This window comes from Carettochelys insculpta, chromosome 3 (assembly GCF_033958435.1).
Source record: "Carettochelys insculpta isolate YL-2023 chromosome 3, ASM3395843v1, whole genome shotgun sequence".
Taxonomy (NCBI): domain Eukaryota; kingdom Metazoa; phylum Chordata; order Testudines; family Carettochelyidae; genus Carettochelys; species Carettochelys insculpta.
In genome coordinates, this window is record NC_134139.1 from 128,180,477 (window position 1) to 128,202,131 (window position 21,655).

Below are 21,655 nucleotides of genomic sequence, written 5' to 3' on the forward strand. Positions count from 1 at the left end.
CTTTAAATTTGAATCCATTAGCCTCCAGATGTGTCCTGTGCATGCCCCACACTTCTCCACTCTGGCCTCTTCCATCTCCACTGCTCTCAGGTGTGCAGGAGTTAGGTATCAGGAAGACCATTTCAGTTCAGCACTTGGAAGCCCATGGCTGTAGGGTTGTATGAAAGGCTGAAAAATCTTCTCTCTTTCTTTGCTGCTAGAGTGACTGTGGGGTCTGTGGTTCTGTGTCTACCTCTGCTAGCTGTCTTTTTTTTTTTGTGTGCTGACTGGTGCCAACTGCTGCCCCCCTTCCCCCAAGCCATGTGGCAGCTAGGCTGCGGGCAGGGGTTGTGCTTATATGAGAGGCCGAGAAACTTCTTTTCAGTTGTTTACATTTCGTCTTGCCCCCCACAACCCTTCCTTTCCCTCCCCCATAGGTACCACGCAGTCTGGAAATTTCCCTCACCCAGCTGCATCACGTGGCTTGACCCTGAACCAATAAAGGGACATGCTGGCAGGCAGCTTGCATGACATGAGGATCCTGGAACCGCCCGGGGAAGTTGCCCTCAGCAACTAATATATTTGGGGGCTGGCAGCTATTCGGGAGCCTTGCAGCCAATGGGGAGAAGTCTCCATCGGCAGATAAGATACATGGGGGTGCCTGGCAGCTATTTGGGGGGGCCTTGCAGCTGCCTGGGATGAAGACTCGCTCAGAGAATAGGAAGTGCTGTCAGTAGTTTAGAGGGCAGGCGTTCAGAATGGGCTTGATGCAAAGGCCATTGAAGTCAGTGTATTAGTTCTACAGTTAGTACAGTTAGCTAAGTAAGGCTTGTAGCCACCAAAGGAACCATAATCCCATTCATTTCAATAGGCTTTGTCTCAGGCCAAATTTCTTGCCCAAGTTAGGGGTCAGTCCATTCCAGATCAATGATCTAGAGTAGGGAGACCTTCTTATGAAAAACATTGAACATACTCTCTCAAGGGAAGAAAAATCTTTGTCTCTAGAGTGGCTGACCTTTGACAGAAAAGAAACCATAATTGTTTTAATCAGTCATTTGCATTTTCTGTGTAACCCCCATGTATACTGGCCTTTGAGAGAGAATTATTGTTCTGAGAATCTCCTTTGCAGGATATGTAAATCCAAATCCAAGCCTTAATTTACGTAGCTGCTGTTTGTCTCTGCAAGTTGCAGTTCATTCTCCAGGAATGAACCTCCTATTCAGGGCAGATTGCAAAGCTGCAAGAGTTTCTGTCGTCAGCCCCATGCTTCTGAAAACCTGTTTGTTGGGTGGCCTGAAATCTTTTTTCTAACCCTTCCTATCTGCTTTGGCTGTTGAGTCCAGCCCCCTGCACTTGTAGCAGGACCTATCACCCCCCTGGACAGATTTTTGTTTAAATCTATTTGCCCCACATCCCTCAATGACCCACTTAGGGATTGAACTTCCTGCCTTGGGTTCAGCAGGTGAATGTTCTAACCACTTTGCTACTCTCCCCTCTGCTCACTTATGAAAAGCAAATCACTTATACAAGTAAAATTCCTCCTGGAAAAAGGGACATTTGCTTAACACAGGAGAGGAAAGAGGGAAATGAAATGTAAGATGTCCTCAGATACCCACAGCCACTTATGGGGCATTTTTTTCCCATGCTGCACCAGTGAAAATACCCAGAATGCTATGGGGCTCAGGGAACTGTGGGATAGGCTCCCACAATAGACTGCTGTTTGACAACTTGTTTGTGGCAGCAATAAGTCAAATTCATGGGGAGCATGTGGGAAGGTGAGGATGTTCAAATTCGAATTTATAAAACCCAGTGTCAAAAAATGGATTTTAATAAAGTCTATTTTAGTTCATAGTATAGACGCAGTCCTAGACAATTGTATTCTAGCTTTGCCTTGGCTACAGAATTCCTTCATGATGCTAGACATATCATGTAAGTCACACTTTTCACAGGTGATCACTAGTTGTGACTACCTCATTATATGGAGCTGAACATGAGACCTGGAGGTCTGGCTTGCAGAGGTTCTGTGCACTCGGCTGCAACGTAAGTTGTGTTTCAAAAATCAAGTGTATATAATGCAGGGGTAAGCAAACCTTTTAAACTGGGCCCCACTTTTCATCCCTGCAATTAGCAGGGGCCCTCTCAAGTAATCTAAACTGACAGAAATTTGGGCTATGTTCGTAGGACCAAAAAAGAAAAAAAAAACAGTGCAACATTTCAGCATTCGTAAGAAAATAAGTTTGTAGAATGTAAACACTTTATTAATTGGTACATAAATGTGAATACACTTTTTTCACAAAGTGATGTATTTCAACATTTTAATGAGATGGATGAGCCTGAGACTCAGCAGCTGATTGTGCTGTACCGCCCCTTACGAAATTTACTGGCCCCCACTTATGCACACTCCCAGTGTAACATACAGTGCTAAATATGCTGAAAAATCAGATCCTTGATGTCTCAAGTTGTAAACAATTAGTTAATACTTTTGACCTTGGACTCTGCCTCAATTTCTATGTTTAAAATGAGGATAATTTTAATTGGAGATACACATCTAGAACTGGAAGGGACCTCAGGAGATCATCTTGTCTAGTCCCCTGCCCTCTTGGCAGGATCAAGCACCATCCCTGATGTTTATTTGTCCCAGTCCCTAAATGGCCTCCTCAAGGATTGAGCTCACAAGCCTGGGTTTAGCAGGTCAATGCTCAAACCACTGAGCTATCCCTCCCTACCTATAATACCTTTAATCTTACAGCTGTGTTATGAAGCTAGATTAATGTTTGTGGAGCATTCATATGCTATAGTGATGAGTATACTAGAAAAGTCTGCAAAGAAATTAATAGTTCTCTTCAGGGTAGCATGTGAATAGTATGCAGCAAATAAGCAGAGAGAGGGCCACATACTGAATAATGCAGATAAAAGAAAATACTGAATTGATGCTCATTTAGTTAACAGCGTCATAATCATACATAGAATGAGGCAGGGTTTTTGTGGGGGAAAAAATTACATGTGATCAAGTAGTTGAAGATGATATCATAATGCATGTACAGAAGGTGTCTGAATTAAGGTTGCATAGGAAGGAGCTTCCAGAATTAAAGTTGACTTTTGAGTGCTTGACTTTTTGAACTCCTAATATACGTTTAATGTGTGGTACTTGCTGGATTGAGGGATTGGGAGCAGCATTGAAGGGGGCTTTTTTGTTTTTATTTTTTAAGGACCACTGGAAACAAAAATGCCATAATGTGGCAGCATATTGACACCCACCAAGTCCGTCAGCAGGGTTCGAAACTTGAGACCAACTAAAAAGATCTCTGGTATTTGTGCTGTCGGAATAACAGATAGCAGTAGTAGGTTGTGATCTATGTCAGCAGTGGGCAACCTATGGCTTGTGGGCCCCATGTGTCCCTTTGGGATTGTGTGTGTGGCTTGCAGGACATTTTGTTCACTGTTGCCAATGCATTGGGTTACCAGATCCCAGTGGTTTCCAGATGCATAGCTTTTTTCCCTATGGGTATTGCTAAAATGACATGCACGTAAAGCAAAGACCCGTGAAGTCTGGTGTTTGCTGTTTGTGCACAACATTGATTGAGAGAGCCATGCAGTCCCTCTTCATCCAGTCAAACTGCTGCTCTGGTTCAATTGGCACACCCTGCAAACACTATTCAAGCGGCCACTCGCTAGAGACGCAAGTGTTGGGGCTGGGGGAGAGAGAGATTATTTGATTGCTTATCACTGCTCTATGGGGGCCAACACCATAGGGAGATAGAACATTGCTGGAGATGTCACAAATATTTGCTGAATGCTGAGTAGTGGTGAGACTGGAGATTTTTGGGTTTTGCTCCATGCTCTGGTGGGAAGTGTGCTCTAGCAGGCACAGATTCTTATGGCTCTTCAAACTTGACTCCTTTTCCACATCCACTCCAGCCTGTCCTTGTCCCAGTCCTGTCTCTTCCTCACTCCAGATCCCACTCTCTTCACTAGCCAGTCCTAGGCTCCATTCCTCATGTTTCTTCACTCCTCACATTTCTTATCTATCATTCTGTGCAATCAGTAGCTCCTGCTCCGGGTGGGTGAATGTAGTCTCTATCGCTCTTCCCCCTCCCCTGCTTGTTTCCGTTCCTGCCTCAGCCACCTAGCCCAACTAGTTCTACTCTTCTCTACCCACCCAGGTCCATTGTTTCATCCCTCACCTGTTAGTCCGATTCTTATCCCTTTTGCATTCCAGTCAGGAGCTGGGATGATCATTGAGAGCAGTGGGGGGACAGGTTTCCATGCTCTCAGTTTAGGTCACTGGACTTGCCTCAGCAGGATCTGCAGGAGCCCAGATCTGAAAGTGTGGGGGAAAAGTCCTGCTCATCCCAGGAGCGGGGCATGCGGAGTATAGATAGTCTGTGTAAGTGTAGTAAGTCTCTGATTAGTGTATGTAAACTCCAGCTTTGTAAGAAAGGCCAAATGTGGATAGTCTTTAATGGGATTTTATTTTTCTAATAGTAGCATATCCCTGGCATCAGGCTACCTCTGCCAAATTTCAAGTCCCTGCTCCAAAGCATAGCAAAACATTTTTCTGTCCCCCATCCTGCAGTCTCCTCTAAAATGACTGAACCGTTTTAGTTCAAATTTTCAAAAACAATTCAGCATGAGAGAAATTGCAGGTATGGAAGATCAGCCCAAATGGTTAAACTCTGATAAAGCTTTAATAGCAGCCTTTTACGGGGCTGTGTTGGGCAACCTTCATATTAGGCTACAGTACACATGTCACCTGTAATAATTTATTAAAGAGCCATGGGCTTGAGTGGGTTGAAAATAGCAAGGCCACAGAGTGGCTCCTGCCCTGCATATAATTAGTGTTTATAACATTTGATTTAATGAACATTCATACTACATTAAAAATTTGACAGAATCAGTGATAATAATCATTCGCATAATCATAGAATCAATCTTCCTAATAGATGTTTTTTTCTTGTACTTCACAGATGTACTCCAGCTGCTGTCTTAACCTCCTGTTGTTCTTCTCTTTGTGATCTTTTTTTTATTTTACTTTTATCTCCTTTGTAATTAATAATACTGCTTTTGTCCTATTTGGTGTACTCATCACATAGAACTACACTAGCTAAATATTTTTTAAAAATTGCAAATCACTGTCAACAGAACAGCTGGAGTTGCTTCAAGACAAATAGCTTCTGACAAAGACTTTTAAAAATCCATTTAAGAAACAGGCAGTGATCCAGATTTTAGGCTCCTCAGTTGTGAAGTTTCTTGAGGGGAGAAACCTCTGGGAAGCAGGGCTCTTGTTTAAATTAAAGCACATCTGAATTACAAAATCTAAAGATCTCAAAGACTTGTCAGGTCATGCAGTCCATCCACAGAGTAGCCATTCACTGCTACATACTATAAACTTTAATCTGTCACTGCTAAGTACACAAGTAGTTGTAGTCGGGCGTCTCTGCCAGAACAGTGCTTGGATGTCCGATCTGCTCTCTTTAATGTTAATCACTTTGGCCACGTGCGTGTGTTCTCTTTGGGCAACAGTGTAGACCCTGCAGTTAGCTGATACTGCAGACCTCCGAGAGCCCCCAAGAACCACAAATCAAGTGAGGTACGAAGGCACTGGAGCCAGGTTTGTTGTCATTGATATATGGTCTCCAAAACCCTCATGAGTCTCCTATATGACTCAATAGCTTACATTGGTACATGCATACACTGTGACAATGGACGCGACTCAGTTGATGGCAAGGGGGCTCTGGCATCCCCTAGGTCACTCGACACAGCCCCTGTTACACACACTTTTATACACAGGTATAAACAAGCTACGTATCCAGGTACAACCCCCTCGTTGTAATACATTGACACCCCTTAATGTAACTAGATCTACCCACGAACTTGGGGGATAGTGGTGGTAGCATCAAAACAACACAATCCATCATGTTGTCATTACGACCTGTTCCTGAACTTGGGTGGGAATGTACCGGGGTGTTAAGCTGTTATCTATGGGGAGCGTATAGGGAGTGTGTGGTACTAAGCAGGATGTATTTATGTGTATCACGAAGTGCCTGACTCGGGTGCTTTTAGGTGTGTTTATGAGCTTTTATGCCCCGTGACTTATCAGCTCTGTCTTTTGCTGAATTCTGGTGGGCAGAATGTACCTAGCACAGTTTTTGCTTTAACCTACTGTTGTTCAGGCTTGAGGCCTTTAGCTTTGCTGTATGTTAACAAAGCACTGACTGTTGTTCTAGGCCTCTAGCCTTCACCAAGCCTCTCATTACTACAGTAGTAAAAACTAGAAAGATAGGAGTTAAATTGATAGGAAAGGGATGTGACTTAAAGATCATTGTCCTTATTTTCTCACTCTCTTGTAAATGAACTATTGGTGACAGATGTCTCATAGTGATAAACCCACTGATTCACGTTGGTGACACACATTATTGTCAGAGGGTACGTGTTGTGAAAGCTAATCCATTTTCCTTTTGGACATTAGCCTGTTTTACCAGTATGTATAAAACATAAAGGAATTTTTCATACTGGCTAGAACAATAATATAAGGGGTGGTAGTGTGCTATCTTGAGGGAAATCTTGCCTCCAGACTCATAGTAGGAACTTGTTGAATGATTTCTTTTGGATTGATGAAGGAGGACCTGGCAACAGAGTCTTTTCCCCACCCTAGTGGAAGAAGCAAGTCAGGTCTCTCTTCATGTCATAAATGTGGAGCTGAGTGTGACGAGAACTCTTCATAGAATCTTCATTGATACAGGCAAAGATTCTGATGTGTTAGCCTTCAGAATTGCTGCCAGATCTTTGGCCTCTGACAGCCTTGTCTGTTTCAGTTGTATACCCAGTAGTTCTACCACCAAGGCAAGAAGCTTAAGGAAGATTTACGTTAATGAAAGATGTGGGTTTTTCTAGTAAGATTTGTGATTTGTACAATGTGAAAACTAATATTAAGGGTGTAAGGAAACGTCAAGATCCATTAGGCCTGCAAATACTGAACCCTGGGGATTGTAATGAACAGAGAAACTTCTCTATAAAGAATTTTTAGTACTGTTTCCTTCAGACGTAAGAGGACAAATTCAGCTGAAACTCTGATTCCTGGTGGGGTGAGGAGGGAAATGTGGGGGGAGAGAGGACTTAGTGGAGTTTGTTTTGAAGATTTGAGAGTAGCCTACGTGATTTTACTGAAGAGACCAATAATTATGTACTGATCTAGTAAAGATGCTTTAAACTGGTGTGAATTCTAGAAGTGCTCTGGGGTCTGGTTATGAAAAACTTTGCACCTGCTCGTATTAGATGAAAAACCCAAGCTAATTAAAGTGAGTATTCTTAGGGGTGAGAGGGATGGAGTTTGCCTAGGAGTTTTAGTATCTTGAATAAAATTGTTTTATTGTTACTGTAATTGTAGCGTTTTTCCCAGAATCAATTCATGGTAAAGAAAAGGAAGTGCTCTGAGAAGGATGGAAAAGTAGATCAGAATTTCTCTTTTATATGAACTTGTCTGTAAGGCAAAAAAGCAGTCCTGTAGCACTTTAAATACTAACAACATGATTTATTAGGTGATGAGCTTTCGTGGGACAGACCCACTTCTTCAGACCCACAATATTTAGCTATCTTGTTTAAGGCTTGACTGAATCATGTCTGGCAAACTTTTGAAGGAATGTGTGAGGAAAATAGACAACAGAAACTTGTTTTGAAAAATTCGTGAGACTTTGTACACCAATGGCATTTATTTACTCAGCTATTTACTAGCTTTAGAGCCCTCTTTTAAATACCTTTGCTTATTTTTTAAGGTGCAGATACCCTATTAAATGTAATCATGTGTATTTGAACATTTTTATTAAACGGATTTATTGTGATATATGCAGAGTCTTAACTACTTCCTTGAGAGGTAAAAAGTTTATGTAGCACTTAGCCATATCAGCCTTGCAAGGCTGCAGGAGCTGAATTCTCTTCTGTTTTATACAGTTATAGCAGTGCAAACCCAAGTAATGCCATGGTATTGACCGATTATAATTAATAAACTTAATCTGGCTTACAGAATCTTACTTTTTGTTGGTGGTACCTGAGATGGAAAGAACTCCTTTTGATTTTTGTATTGAAGGCTGAGTTTGCAGAGCTGGCTCATAGGAAAGGAAATACCCTCTTTAGTTGCAAATGTGGCACACTTGATAAGGAAATCCATGGGATGACAGGATAAAGCCATGGGGTTTTTTTGTTTGTTTTTTTTTTAATTTTCTCAATGGAAGATATAAATTATCAAAGGAGAAAAATGAAAATAGGTCACTGACTTAGAGAAAGAAACCAAATGAAATAAAAAAAAATCCCTGACTAAATACTCCTTCATCTCTGGGGCTTGCATGTCTTCTGACACGGTAGCTATTTGATTTAAACATAATTGCTAATGCTACAAATCATATTGAGCCTTTGGATTACTTTGAAAGATTGCCTGATAGAAACAACTGAGTTTATTTCCAGTTTGTGTGTTAAAAATAATCCAGCAATAAATACAAATAGGATGACATCAAGTCTCTTTAGTACTCCAGTATATGTTTATATTGAAGATGGGAGGGGAAAAAATCAATTTAACTTCCCAGTAGAGGGCAGTGTGGAATGAAGATTTCTGAAATGAATAGCATGCCGTAGTCCAGGAGTGAGCAAACTTTTTAGGCTGGGCTCCACTTTTCATCACTGCAATTAGCAGCAGGGCCCCCCTCCCCAAACCTGTCTAAGGTAATCTGTATCGATGGAAATTTCAGTTATGTTCATATGAAAAAAGGGGTAAGAAAATATGTAGAATATATAGACTTCATTAATCAGTATGTAAATGTGAATACACATACATAAAACAGTAACATATTTCAACATTTTTAATGAGATAGATGAACCTTAGATCCAGCAGCCAGTCGAGCTGTGTACCGCTTAGGAAATTTCAGGCCCCACCCCCAGGGGGTTTGTCCCCCACTTTGTGCACCCCTGCTGTAGTATATCTTAGAAAGAAAAACAGAGAGGCTGGTTAATTAATACTGATGTTTGTGTGTTATGGTGTATCCGTACAAACTCAGACCACATATTCTTGTAGCATCTAGATTCATATCTTCAAAACTTTAAGGCTATGTCTACACTGGAGCATAAAGTTGATTTTAAGGCACTTAGATCGATTTTACAATGTAACTGTCTTCACTGCAAATGTGATTAGGTCGATTTTAAGGGGCGCTAACGTTGAGCTTCTTGCCGTGACCCTCCAATGCGGTATAACACCAAGTTCAAATTTAAAAAGGTAGAATTAATGCTAGTGTGGAAATAGCATTACTTTAAATTGATTTTATTGGCCTCCAAAGGTATCCTACAATGCTCAGAATGTCCATTCTGGCAGCTTTCACCTCTGCTGCTCTCCAGGTATTGAGGAAGTAGGAAACGGGAAGCCTGGCAATTTCAATTAATTTTCCTTCTGGCCAGTCGGGCAATTGTATGTAGCCATGAAAAGGAGCCCTGGTATGGAGCCATCAGGAGAGTCAGGTTCTCATTTTGGCTGGCGGGCTAGTCCTCCCCTCGCCCAACCACCATAGGGAGTCTTGACTGTGGGGACCAGACAGCAGGGCAGCATGTCCTGCCCTGACCAGGCTGAAGGCTTCTTCCCTGCCTGTTCACGTGACACAGTCAGCTGGGTGCACGCAGAGTACATATATTGTAGTATGTGGGATTGACAGTTCCCTGACGTGCTTCCTCTTCACCTTCTGAAGCCTACCTGTTTAGTTCTCTTTCGCCTGGGATTCCCTGCTCTTTCTTCATTCCTTTTGAAAAATGGCCATTTGTTTTCAACAGGAGGGAAGTGTGTGCAATGTAGTGTGGGAAGATGACATCACACACCCACAACCACTTGTAGGGCACTTTTTCCACAAAATACACCCGCAAAACAACCCAGAATGCTGTGGGGTTGAGGGAACTGTGGGTTAAGTTCCCCCACTGCACTGCTGGAACAGTCAGATTTTGGCAACTTAGTGGGGATGTGCAGAAACTAAACTTCCATTGTATAAATCCCAGTGTTTATGAAGTTGACTTTGATAAATTCAACTTTTTGTTGTGCAGACTTAGCTTAAGGCTGCATCTATGCTACAGTCTAAAATCAACTTTATTAAAATTGATTTTTTTTAATGCTGGGTCTTATACATTCGATTTTGAGCATCCTCACATTCCTATAGGCTCTTCACAAAATCGACTTATTGCTGCTATGCACACATTGCCAAAATTCACTGTTGCAGCAGTGTATTGTGGGAACCTATCGCACAGTTCCCTGAGCCCTGTACAATTCTGGGTATTTTCACTTGTGCAGCATGGGAAAAAATGCCCCATAAGTGGCTGTGGGTATCTGGCAACATCTTCCCACATTTAATTTCCCTCATTCCTCTGCCGTGCTAAGCAAATGTCCTTTTTTTCATGTGGAATCTGGCTTGTCTATGTAAGAGATGTGCTTTTTATAAGTGAGAGGAGGGGAGGGGTAGTAAAGCGATTAGGAAAGGTTAGAAAAAAGATTTTGGGTTTCCCAAGTGACAGGTTTTCAGAAAGGGATGCAAAAGCACTGGAGTATATGCTTGATGTTAAGTGGGAAGGAAGGGTCATATAAGCAGAGGGGACTCATAACATGAGCCTGGCCAAAAGGCACCTTGGTCCCAGAAGAAGGGCTTGGATCTGGATTTAGACCTCCTGGCAAAGAGCCTCAGATCAAGAAATTTGTTTCAGAGGCTAGCCACTCTAATGACAAATTTCTGAGTGTGCTTGAACAGCAGAGCTATAAGCTGCTGTGCAAACACCCTTGCACCTACTCCTTTCCAGCCATCGTTCTACATGGCACACCAGGAGGGAGCCTGAGACTCCCTGAGCCCTCAAGGAATCAGCTGGAGGGGTCCCAGGAGCCAGCCCAGGGCACCAAGAGGTGGGTCCCTCCTGGACTGGGCCAAAGGTGCAGGCCCTCCTGGACCTGTGGGGTGAGGAAGAGCTACTCCAAAACCCCAAGGTGAAGCGCTGGAGTGCCCAAGTCTACGCTGGATGGCCACGACCCTGGCGGAACGAGGCCACCCCTCGCTGCAATATGGAGGAAGTCAAGGTGAAGGAGCTCCAGCAGGGCTACATCTGGGCCCATAATGCTGGCCAACACTTCAGGGCAAGACCCACCCCCTGGATCTGGGTTTAGACTTCCTGGCAAAGGAGATCCTCGGAATAAGACTTTGCACCTGAAATGTATGTGTAAGTAGACATGGGTGTGATGCTGAAAATGCAATGGATCATCAAATTGGTTATGGTTCAGCTGGCCGCTCCAAGCCTTACTAGGAGAACTGTGGTAATTGTAGAGCTACTATGTTGCCTTCAATGTCCTTTGGATCAAGCCCACATAAAGATTTGGTCTCAAAAGACAGTCACTCTAGTAACAAAGATTTTTTTTTCTTCTGTTGACCAAAAAGGCCTCAAGGTGCCCCAGGGGACACCCTGTCCACAGTAAACAGTGATCTGTGGTGCCTGCCTCTGGCCCCTCTTAAAGCCGCCTGGAGCCCGGGAGACCCTGTGGCAGGACACACCACCTGCCTCTAATGAGGATCCATTGGAGGGTAACTCTGGTCCCAGCCCTTTACTTTGGGCGCTTAATGGTCTTAAGCCAGACCTGGAATGTTAGGTGCCGAGGGAAACTTCCCCCAATAGCTGCCAGCGCCCAAATATCTCAGCCTCCAGAGGCTTTCCCTGGGTGGCTGCCAGCCCCTGAATATCTTAGTCACTGAGGGAGACTTCTCCCAGGTGGCTGCAAGGCCCCTGAATAGCTGCCAGACCCCGAGTATCTTTAGCTGCTGAAGGAGACTTCCACCCGGCGGCTCCAGGACCCCCACCACACACAAGGTGCCAGGCAGCATGTTCAGCACATCCTTTGATTGGTTCAGGTCAAGCCATGTCACATGGTTGGGTGTGGGAAAGTTCCAGACTGTGTGGCTCCTCTGGGGGAAGCGGGGAAGGGAGGGGATGTGGAGGACAGGGCAAAATGTAAATGTCTGCAAAAAAGGTATGTTGAGTGGGTGGGGGAGATGGGGGGGCAGCAGCTGGCACCAGTCAGCACAGGGGGGGAAAAAAACAAGAGACAGCTGGCAGAGGTAGACACAGAACCACAGACCCCACAGCCACAGTAATAGCAAAGGAAGAGAGAAGATTTTTCAGCCTCTAATACAAGCAGGACACTACAGCCGCAGGGTTCCAGGTGCTAAGTTGAACTGATCTTCCTCTTGCCTAATTCCTGCACACCTGAGAGCAGTGGAGATGGAAGAGATCACAGTGGAGAATTGTGGGGCACATACAGGACATCTCTGGAGGCTAGTGAATTCAATTTAAAGACATAGTGCTTCCTCACTACCCTTCATTCGAACTTTTAGATTCGACTTGAGCACTACACCTGTCAGGTTACTACAATATTATGATATAGATATTATGTCAATGTTAGTGCTCCATAAATTGAGCTAGTGAAGACATGAACTTGGTAAAATCAGGCTAAATGCCTTAAATTCGATACTACCTCGTAGTGTAGATGGAGCATAAGTTATGTAAAGCCTTTCACAGCTGGTAAGAGTTGAACAATCACTGTGTATTATGAAATCTAGCTGAGTGCATATCTTATTACACTTCTTCCCCCTCCCTCAGTTGCTTGCTCTGTTCCACCCGCACGCACTGTCATTGGGATTGGGCGGGAGGGGAGTGAGAAGCTCAGGGTGGGTCCAGAAATGAAGGGTTCTGGGTATGGGAGGCGGCTCTGGGCTGGGGCAGGAGGTTTAGGGTGGAGGCTCCATCTGGAGGTGGGGGATGAGTGGTCTGGGATGAAGGAGTGGGACTCAGGGCTGGAGTAGAGGTTTGGGCTCGGGGGGGGGAGGGGGGCAAGAGGGGACTCAGGTCTGGGATAAGTGGATGAGATGAGGGTTCTGGCCAAGCGCTGCTTAGGCAGCTCTTGGAAGCAGCTAGCGTGTTCAGCTCCTAGGTGGGGAGCCAGGGGGTTCTGAGAGTTGTCCACAGGTGCCTTCCTCCCCCCAGCTAACGGGGGTCGTGAGGGGCGGGGCAGCACACAAAGCCCCCATGACTGCACCTGCACCTAGTGGCTGGAAATGCCAACCACTTCCGGGAGCTGTGGCAGGGAGCCTGCTTTGCTCACTGTGCTGTCAACTGGTCTTAGAGCAGCCTGGTCAGTGGTGCTGACTGGAGCGACCAGGGGCCTTTTTGGACTGGGCAATCTGTTCAGAAATGAGCCACCTGAAACCCTAGTGAGTGGGGAATCCGAGGCGGCACGATGATGCCAATTCTTACGTGGCCACTGATTTAATTCCATTAACTAATTTTAGTCAAGTGTTCATTTCAGGCTGTACCAGATCATTATCCTAGAACCTCCCTCCTGATGGATCTTAGACTGTTACACAAAACATAGCATGTAGTGCAAAGCAGTACCAACACCATTTAAAGGTGAAATAGTTTTGCTCTGTTCTGTCTGCTTGTTAGTTCAGCAACTGTCCTGCCTCATGTCTGCAATCTTTCCTTTGGCAGCAGTGCTGGAAAACAGCTCACTGTAGCTGTTGACATCACTGTGCCCCAGGTATTCTGTGTTTACTCTGGGTTTCTGTGCTCCTGGCTATTAGTCTCATGCACTGTGCAACTGGATCTCTCTTGCCACCGACTGCTCCTTCCCCACTAGGTTTAACATTCCCCTGCCTGCTTTATGGGAGGGTTGAGTCCAGTTCCTAACTCAGCCACTCGGCTTCCCCTGGAGTGCTTTGCTGCATTTGTTCCGTTTCATTAGGAATACGTTGTGATAATGACCACAGTCTTCTCTGGCATGCAAAGAGCCCTAGTCTTTGAGGACCAGAAGGAGTTTGCAAAAATAATGATCAGGGTTTCTTAATGGCTCGAGTGTGAGAATAATACAAGCATGAAAAATGTTTGGAGTTATAGGCAGAGTGAATTTCTTTTTCTCTCGAACACCAGTGTGTTCTCTAATCCCTGAAGTTTTCTGCATTGAAGTATTTATTTTTGTAAAGATTGTCAGGCAAAATAATTTCTGAGCTGTTTACTTCTTCCTTGCAGTAGTACATAGGACAAGATGAAGGAGGGTAAATAGGTTTGCTGGGTTGTATGGGAGTAAAATACATAGTTGTTTAATACTATATTGCAGCCTCGAAGAACTATTATTTGTGAACTCAAAGAAAGAATGCGTCCATCTTGAGTGTTGCAGCAGTGACTAGCAAAGTGTTTTAAAAGCACTGGATGTACTGTTGATGAAATCTTGGGCCCCATCAATACACTTTAAAATTGTTCTTTGCTTTCAGATAAAAATCACTTTTACGGATGTTATAGTTATGGAGAAATACATAAAGCCAAAAAGTGTGAAGTTCTCAATCTCAGGTGATTTGTAAAACAAGATTGGATGTTTTTCTAAAAGAGAGATACTCCATCCCAAACTGTAATTATTTTGGAGAAGTTTTATAGTCTGTGTTATGCAGAACATCAGGCTAGATGATCACAGTAATTCTTCCCAGTCTTAGAATCCATGAGAATCCTGCATTATCCATATATTTTAATAAAGAAAAATATATATGTGTTAAATTATGTAAGCAAATCTTGGTACTCTCTAAGCAATACACTTGGATTTAACTCTGTGGCCCTTACAGAAAACTTTGGAATACATTCACTTTTGCCAGTGGATATGGTAGCCCACAATTACTATATCTATTGCATTCATAATAGTCCTTCAGCTCCTTCGGGTTACTAATATAAGACAGGAACTAATCTTTTTCTCTATTAAATAACATGTAGGCTTTTGGAGAGTCCATTTGACGATTACTGAATGTTTCCAGTTAATTTTTTTTTGCTTGGATATTAATCTGTGTGTTTTATGGGTAGTCCCATCTATCTCCTAACTGTCTCTCTAAAAAGGTAGTGTGAACAGATACAAACCCAACAACCCTCTGAAACCTCACTTAGAAAATGAAAAGCTGAGGCATCAAAAATGTAATGGCTACAGAAAGGGTCCAGTGCTTTGAAGGGCTGAATGAAGAAAACCTTGTTGGGACTGTCTTTGCCCACAGAGTGGGGCTCATAAATTCATATTGTGAGGTGATGTGCTGTATAACTTTGACAAATGCTTTGTCTGTAATGTCGCTTTACTAATTGCTTTGAGTCCTAACTGAGAGGTTTATTAAAAGAAGAGTCCCAATCTTGCATATTGGCAACAAGGCCAAAGATGTAATGGCATGTGCAAACAAGGTAGATGTGCACTGTTGGAGTAATATTGGGAACTTTGCAGTACTCCTCGTGCTCTACCTGCTTCAGTCATAGTGGCTTTCAATCCAGCAATATTTTAAGCACTACATTGCCATACACAAATTCGATACGTGACAAATTCTTGGCAAGTGGTCATGCATGCTACTATTTATGAGGCTGTTGAGACCACAGTTTGGGTATATGTCTGACTGTCTAAACAAACATATGGCCCCCAATCTTAGTTTTGGAACAGTTAGTGTGATGTGTTAGCAAAACAGTGGCAGAACTGTACATCCGTTTATACCTTTGGTCTTGAGCTATGACTTTAGCATCATGCAAATACAAATCAATTCTAGAGCTGGGCCCTGCACCAAGAATACTCTGCTGTTTGACCTTGGGTGTTCTGCTGTGGAGACATAAGACCAGAAGCTGCCATGTTGGGGTGTCGTGTGAGAGGCAGTAGAAGAGAGCCCTTGTGCAATTCAGCACTCCGTAGATATTCGTGGATGTCTTGATTCCTACTCCCTCCCCCCCCAACAAATGAATGGGAAGCCAATGCAGTGTTCATGGTCACTTGCTCTGCTTAGCAGCCAGGTAGCATGCTTCTACCCTGTTTCAAGTTCTCAGTAGGTCTGCAGTGCAAGCCCCAGGTAGCGCATGTTCGGTAATGACACCTGGAGGTGTGAGACCTGTAGCTGTGAAGAGGGCTGGCATTGTCACCTGGAAGCCTTTAATAGAGGGGTTCCCCTGACAAGCCCTTCACAAATTTTGATGTAGCTTTTGATAGTACAGTCATGGGCAGCGGGTCCCAGCTGGCGAAGGCTAGCCTCAGTCCTACCTCTCCTGCCCAAGGCCCTGTCCCTTCCTCAACCTCCCCTGGTTCTGATGGAGTTAAGCCAGTCCCCTACCACTGCAGGAAGCCCCCATCCAGGCTACTGCCCCCCCAACCCAGAACACCGTCAGACTCCTAGCTTCTTTCTTCCCAGCAGGCAAAACAGCCCCACCCTTCCCAGTTGGTGGGAGCACCTGTCAGCCAGGTAGCTAGGTCCTGGCCTGGTCGGGCCTAATAATTCCTGGGTGGTTGGAGCATGGGCAGTTTTGGGAAGGCCGTGCCTTCCCTTGCCTGTGTTACCCACTACCCATGAGTGCAGTGTTGTGGGTTTGCTAAATATGGTTGTTGCTAAGGGTTATAGAAGTGCAGATGAATTGAAAGACAATGGGATTTTTGCCCCTAAATTGTAGGTCCTATTGCATTTCAATAAGATTCCTGCTTCTAAAATCCTATAAGGTGCTTTTGGAAAATCTCAGTACAGTAGACCCTTGAGTTACATGAGGCTTCCACTCCACACACCCTTGCGTAACTCGAATTTCACATAAGTTGGGGTCCAGCTTTTTCCTCAGCGGAACTCATGTTCTGCAGCTGGGGAAGCAGCAGAGGGGTAAGTCCGGGGGTGGGGGTGGGGGGCAGTTGGGGACGGTTAAGCCTGCTGGTGGGTTGGGGCTGTGGGAGGTGGGTGGGGAGGGCTAAGCCTGGGGTGGGTTAAGGCTGCAGTGGGGCAAGGGGTGGAATTGAGCCAGAGTTGTGGGGGGGGGTCGGGTAGTGTGCTGGGCCACAGGGGGGTGGGGGTTTGAACTGAGGCGGGAGGATGGTACTGGAGCCGCGTGTGGGGCGTGTTGAACCAGGGTGGAAGTATTGAACCAGAGCTGGGGACTTGGGGCGGGGGGGCATTAAACTGGGGTGGGAGGATGGAACTGGGGCCATGCATGAGGGATTTGAACTGGGGTGGGAGGATGGAGCTGGGGCCGTGAGTGGGGGGGTTTAAACCAGGGTGGCGGGAGGGATGGTGAGCTGGAGCCAGGCATGGGGGTGGGGTGAACTGGATCCGTGTGTGGGTGGTGAGCCAGAAGGGGGGTTTGAATTGGGGCCGGGGAGGTTGAACTGGAGTCGTGCCTGAGGGGTGGTGAGCATAGAGCCAGAGGTGAAGGTGGGGGATGAACAGGAGCTATGTGTGGGTAGTGAGCGGAGCTGATGTGGGGGCTGAGCCAGGGCCGAGGGGTGAGGCGAATTACGTGCAACTGAAAATTGCTCATTTCCAGTGTTTACTGTAGGAATTGGGGTCAGCCGCATAAGTGGGGTCACGTACTGTGGGTTCGTGTACTTGGAGACCTCACTGTAATTCTCAGCAATGGCCTCAGGAATTGTTTTAAAGAGAGAGGTTTGCATTAACCACCATTCTAGATCTCTCTCGGAAATTGCAAAGCGAAGCAATCTTTTAATTTCCATTTGGACTGAGGGAGGATTCTGGGAGAATTTACCTCTAATTTAAAATCTTATTGTTAAAGTCCTAAAATTGTTATAATGCAGCTGACTCCCCTGAGTTCATACTTGTATTTCATCATAGAATGTGAACCAAGGTCCTAAATTTAAAATGTTGTGGATTACTACTGAGAATTCCTAATGGTCTCTTTGACAAGAAATGGCAACTTGAACAAAAATCCAAATGAGGGTGGCGAAAATATTACTTCTTTTTTAATCCACAATCACTCTTTACAGTACAAAATCACTAGTGGAATTTTGAGGAATGTGTATCTGTACTTTAAGTATAACTTTTGTTAACATTTTAGTATACTGCAGCCATTGGTGTCTTCTCCTGCTGTTAAAATTCCTTTGGGTTATAGAACTCACTGATTTAACAACAATTAGAGTGATGCAGGCAGACCTAATTGGCATCCTACCAGCAATGTGCTTTGGGAATTCCTGCCTCAAATTAAGCATAAACTGCTATCAGCTCTTCACTGGTCCATCTGGGAAGTGCTGATGAAAAACTCATTAGGTATGCTCAAATATGCTGTCATCAGAGGTCCTAAATTACTTTTTAAAAAAAAATGGTGCAAACAAGTTTGTTTCTCTTAATTTACAACATAACTTCAGAAAGTCGGTGCTTGTCAGCGATCATGTCCACGATGGAAGAATCACAAAGCATCACAATACTGAGTCAAAAATTGTAATTTAAATATATACTAATCATATTAATGCCTTTCTGATTCTCTGAAAAGGTGAAAGCATAATGTCTAGAGAAACCTGGTGTATAGTAATTAAGGAAAAATTAAAACTATAAAATATGCACAATAACTGAAACATTGTAAACAACTTTTATTTTAGTTGGCTACAGTAGACTTGGTGAACATGTGTGTAGACCATCACTATCAGATTCTCATATGACTTCCAACTCCAGTGATTTTGGAAGACTTTAGAAGTGTACAACAGCTCACTTAAACAGGGTGAAACTTTTAAATTGATTGCATCCCAACACAAAAACTTGAGATAAAGAACTAAAGATACCTTTTCCTCCCCACTTGTCAAATTAATTAATACATTTTCTCTTGCTACACTGATGATAATATAATAAATATATGCAGAAGACCCTCGAGTTACATGAGGCTTCCTCTCCATGCACCCTTGCGTAACCTGGATTTTGCGTAAGTGGGGGTCCCGCTTTTTCCCTGGTGCAACACACGTTCTGCAGCTGGGGAAGCAGCAGAAGGGTAAGTCCTGGGGTGGGGAGGGTTAAGCCTGGTGGTAGGTTAGGGCTGCAGAGGGGCAACGGGTGGAATTGAGCCAGAGTTGTGTGTGGGGGTGGTGAGCCGGAGCACTGCTTGGGTGGTAAGCCGGGCTGTGGGGGGTTTGAGCTGGAACAAGAGCATGGAACTGGAGCCCCCTGCAGGGGGGGCTTGAACCAAAGTTGTGCACGGGGGCAGGGGGAGTTAAACCAGGGCAAGGGGTTGAGCCAGAGCCGCCCATGGGTGGTGAGCTGGAGGGGAGTTGAATCAGGGCCAGGGAGGTTGAGCCGGAGTCATGCCTGAGGGGTGGTGAACTTGAGCCAGAGGTGCGGGTGCAGGGTGAGAAGGAGCTATGTGCAGGTGGGCAGCAGAGTGGCGGAGCTGGGGCCATGCGGAGCCGGGGGGGGAGTTGGCCAGGGGGTGGGGGCAGCAAGGGACTTAGGCGCAACTGGAAATCATGCATTTCCAGGGTTTACTGTAGGAATCGGGTCAGCTGCATAAGAGCAGGTCTCGTTCTGAGACCTTACTATATAATAATATATGGAGGTACACATGTCATAGAGTTGAAAGGGACCTCAGGAGGTCATCCAGTCCAGTCCCTTGCCCTCTTGGCGGGACCAAGCACCATCCCTGACAGATTTTTTTAAAAAAAATCTATTTGCCCTAGGCCCCCTCAAGGATTGAGCTCACAAGCTTGTGTTTAGCAGGCCAGTGTTCAAACCACTGAGCTATCCTTCCCCAAATGGTAATGTATTACAGTGCTGTTAGTAATGGTGAACAGGAAACGGAGTAAGTATGAGAAGTTGGGTAGCAAAGAGGACTCATTAGTGTGTTCAGTTGTGCTCTCATTATGGCAGAGGAGGACTGAGTATATGCATACCACAAAGTATCAGTTGGATATTATGATGCTCAATAAGGTTGTATTAAAGTTTTAGTTTTCACAGGAGCTTTCAATGTACAAAGTAAATTTTGAGTTCTCATGAATTATTCTTGTTGATTTGATAAAGCATGACTGGTAGAATAAAGTTTAAAAATGCCCCTGGGGGTGACTTAGCTTCTTAGAACATTTTAGCCGTCCTAGAATGAGTTGAATTTTAATATAGGTTGAACCTCTCTAGTCCAGCACACTCTTGTCCGGCAACCTCTATAATTGGCATGATTTTAGTTAGCTGGACAAACACCTATGGGCGTGGCCAAAACTCCTGTGCTTCCCTAAAGTTTGTTTAATGCTACCAGTCTTGGCTCTTGTGTTCTTTGCTGTTATTTAGCTGTAATTTGTCCCTAAATGTTTTCTAAGAGACCAGTAAATGGTGGACAGTGGTGGTAATGCTGCTAGACAGTACTGACCTTCCGTGATCTGGCAAATTTTCTCATTCAGCACTGGTCAGGTGCTGAGGGTGATTGACTAGAGGCAAGAGATGGTGAGGGACGGGGAGAAAGGTGATATGGAAGTCTATTCTGTGTTGTGGTTCAAGAGATGTCACTTAAGGAGATATTAAAATACACCTTCAGCCCTTCACTGATTATCCCTACAACCTAAAGTAAAGTTCCCTGAGCTAGTGATGGAATACCAATGTCACTAGTGCAATTTCTGCCACCTTTATTAGTAATGGCAATGATCAACAACCCTAGAAGATGGCTAGGTAAAAACTGCTGAATGCTCCTGTGCCCTCTGTTTGGTTTTTGTTTTGTTTTGTTTTTTTAATTAAACTCAGTTGACAGAGAGCTTATGCAACATCATGACAGACCCAATGCAGATGTCTAACTGGAGAGATACCAGTCTTACTTGCTGCATGATGCTGCCTTTCAGAGTGATTGAATCAGTTTGGTTCATCATGTCTGTAATCACTGTAGATCGTACTGCTCTCTCAGAGTCAGGAATGAAATCTAGGATTCTTGGTCACTGATTGTCCACTGCTGACTAGTTAACATGGGAAAAAGTGTGTGTCCAGGAACAGGCTCTGCTTAGGAAATAGCAGTTATTCCTGTCACTCCAAAACAGGAATCTAAAACTCAGGGGCTTTAACCCTTGCTATTGATCGGAGGGGATGGCGTGATTGAGTGTGAATCTCCATGAAAAGACCTCTTTTCACACAGATTTTGCACTGACATTTGTATGGTAATATATAAATTAATGTGCCTTGCCAAATACACATTTCAGTGATATGTCACATATTTTTCTTTGAGTAAATCAGGTTAGGGAGGGATGTATATATGGCATCTCTCATTAATACATAGAGGATGTGCCCTCATTTTGGAACCTGCCTTTTCAGCTTAAGCTTTAGAGACTCATGTTTTTAGCTCTGGAGGATGTTTTGTTCAATTCCCAAAGCTGGCTGAGATGGTAGCGGTATATTTGCTAGCGCAGGACATCTGCATGTTTAGGGGTGGAAGGGTGTGCCTTTATACTTCTTGAGATGGTTTGTCCAGAGGAAGGAGCAGCATGATAAGCAGACCGGCTGGTATAACAGAGGTGGCTGCCTCTTGTTTCTGCAGCAGTTTCTGGCTATATACATATAGCAGTTGTTTGGCTCATGGAATTGAAAAGGTTTGGGATTCATATTTTAAAAGTCTCTGGCCTTTATATTTTTCCAAGATGAGATGTGTGGAAAGCTTGGACATGTGGGACTTCTGAAGATTACTGTACACTGAGCCCTCAAAATACACAGCCTTAAGTTGTGCGTAACTCATTTTAATGTGAGTTAAGCACAACTTGAAGCTGCTCTGCAGGCAACTAGGCAAGCTAAAAAACCTTCTCCTTGCTTTCCCCTAGTGGTGCCACTGTCAGGCTGACAGCCGCTCCCCTGGGGGAAGGCAGGGAGAAACAGCCAGGAAACTGACCAGCCCTGGTAGGCTGTTT

General features: G+C 44.4%; 1 protein-coding gene across 2 annotated transcripts in view; it reads left to right on the forward strand.

Annotated features, from left to right (window-relative positions):
- The window catches only part of PREP (prolyl endopeptidase), a 201,297-nt gene that overhangs the window by 27,001 nt on the left and 152,641 nt on the right, over positions 1 to 21,655 (forward strand). The window lies entirely within an intron of this gene.